The sequence below is a fragment of the Schistocerca americana genome, unplaced genomic scaffold, assembly GCF_021461395.2.
Source record: "Schistocerca americana isolate TAMUIC-IGC-003095 unplaced genomic scaffold, iqSchAmer2.1 HiC_scaffold_355, whole genome shotgun sequence".
Lineage (NCBI taxonomy): Eukaryota > Metazoa > Arthropoda > Insecta > Orthoptera > Acrididae > Schistocerca > Schistocerca americana.
This window is the reverse complement of record NW_025726077.1, coordinates 85,001-87,500: the sequence shown is the minus strand read 5'-3', so window position 1 is coordinate 87,500 and position 2,500 is coordinate 85,001. Positions and strand designations below refer to the sequence as shown.

General features: G+C 63.5%; 1 pseudogene; it reads right to left on the bottom strand.

The window, feature by feature from the left end:
• Positions 1-2,500, bottom strand: part of LOC124580837 — a 7,966-nt pseudogene that overhangs the window by 3,545 nt on the left and 1,921 nt on the right.

Genomic DNA, 2,500 nt, shown 5'->3' with positions numbered 1-2,500 from the left:
GAGCAGACCGTAATGGGGCGAAAGTCAGCGGGGGATGTTGGTGCAGCCGTTTTCGGGAGAAGGGACGTCCGCGCGCGAAGCAGGCGTTCCGGAAGGGCGCGGGCCAGAAGGAAGAGATTCATCACTTTCACCAGGACTTCGTGCGGCAGGCGCCGCAACTCCGCTGGGGTAAGGCCGTCCGGCCCGGCTGCTGATCCCCTGGGCGGCAACGCGGCGGCGACCTCCTCACGTGTGACCGGCCCCCATATGCACTCAAGAGCGACAGGCTCTGAGTGCGGGAGGAGGCGGTCACGAATGAAGCCCGCGGTGGAGATGGGCTTCTTGGTGAAGAGGTCCGCCCAGAAGTCCAGCAGACCAGGGATGGCAGGTGGCGGCTGGAGCAGGGTGCCATCCAAGAGGCCGCGCACGCAACGCGCACGCGACCGTCGGAAGGCATCCTGCGTTCTCGCGTACTCCCAGCGGCGCCGCTTGCGCTTCTGCGTCGGCGGCGCGGCAGGCGGCCGCTTCGATGGTTGGCGCGGCCGCTGTGTCCTGGTGATCGATCTCTCCCCTCTGGACCCGACCGACGCAAGGGCATCCGGGAGCATGCCCAGGATGACATCGGGCGGCGTGCCCCGCCCCAGACCGATGACACGATCCAGGGCAGAGAAACGCTGGGCGGAAGCGGGTAGCCCCGCCAGATGCTCCCAGATGGCGGCGTCAGTCGGCCCCTCCGGCGGCGGCCCGGTGGTGTCGGCCGCGAAGTCCTCGGCTGCGTCGACGGGCGGCGCAGCGGCCTCGCCCGCGTCAGGCAGCGGGCTCGCCGCTCCCCGGCGGGACGCCGGCTCTTCCCCCCGACCGATCTCAAGCGCCTCCATGAATTGGCGGACAAGCTGCTTGTGGGCAGCTTGCCGCCGTCGGCACTTGATTGCCTCAAGCGTTCGGTCGGGGAACATCCTGATGAGCTCTTGATTTACAAAGAAGAACCGGGCGTCCCTCTCGAGGAACAGTTCGGCCTCTGCCTTGGCGAGCGACAGGACTTCTTCCTCCGTCCACCTCGCGCGATGCCTCTCCGTGACGATCTCCGCGTTGGCGGCCGCAAGGTGTTGGCGGCGGCGATGGACCCCGAGACCGTTTTTGGTGGTGAAGCTGCGGTGGCACTCACTACAGGCGTATACAGCTGCAAAAGTTACAAGATTTTCGGCACGGCCGGTTGGCCGGCTAGGTGCTGGGGGAGTTGGGGTGGCACCTTCAGCGGAAGGGCCACCACTTTTTCTCTGGTTACTGCCCCCAACTAAAAAAGGGATAGTGCGAGGGGGGGCTGGTAACCCCCCCAAGCCCCTGGTGCGGTCTTCCACTCTGCTAAAATCAGCGGGCCCACGAGAAGGGGAGAAGACCGCAGGAGAGGAGAGGCTAAGAGGGCTAGGCCCATGTATTGCGCATCACTCTCCCTGTAACCATAACCCAAGGAAGGCACCTCGCAGCAGCAGCACGACTACATCAAGACCGCACTTCGAAAAGCCAAGTCCGGATGCAGCCACACCGCCGCCACTTGGCCACCTTAAGAGTCATAGTTACTCCCGCCGTTTACCCGCGCTTGCTTGAATTTCTTCACGTTGACATTCAGAGCACTGGGCAGAAATCACATTGCGTCAACACCCGCTAGGGCCATCGCAATGCTTTGTTTTAATTAGACAGTCGGATTCCCCCAGTCCGTGCCAGTTCTGAGTTGATCGTTGAATGGCGGCCGAAGAGAATCCGCGCACCCGCGCGCCCCCGGAGGAGCACGCTAAGGCGGACGCGGCCTCGCAGCAAGGAAGATCCGTGGGAGGCCAAGGCACGGGACCGAGCTCGGATCCTGCACGCAGGTTGAAGCACCGGGGCGCGAACGCCGCGCAGGCGCGCGCATCCTGCACCGCCGGCCAGCACGAGGCCAACCAACGGCGAGAGCAGACCACGCCCGCGCTAAACGCCCGCACTTACCGGCACCCCTACGGCACTCACCTCGCCCAGGCCCGGCACGTTAGCGCTGACCCACTTCCCGACCAAGCCCGACACGCCCCGATCCTCAGAGCCAATCCTTATCCCGAAGTTACGGATCCAATTTGCCGACTTCCCTTACCTACATTATTCTATCGACTAGAGGCTCTTCACCTTGGAGACCTGCTGCGGATATGGGTACGAACCGGCGCGACACCTCCACGTGGCCCTCTCCCGGATTTTCAAGGTCCGAGGGGAAGATCGGGACACCGCCGCAACTGCGGTGCTCTTCGCGTTCCAAACCCTATCTCCCTGCTAGAGGATTCCAGGGAACTCGAACGCTCATGCAGAAAAGAAAACTCTTCCCCGATCTCCCGACGGCGTCTCCGGGTCCTTTTGGGTTACCCCGACGAGCATCTCTAAAAGAGGGGCCCGACTTGTATCGGTTCCGCTGCCGGGTTCCGGAATAGGAACCGGATTCCCTTTCGCCCAACGGGGGCCAGCACAAAGTGCATCATGCTATGACGGCCCCCATCAACAT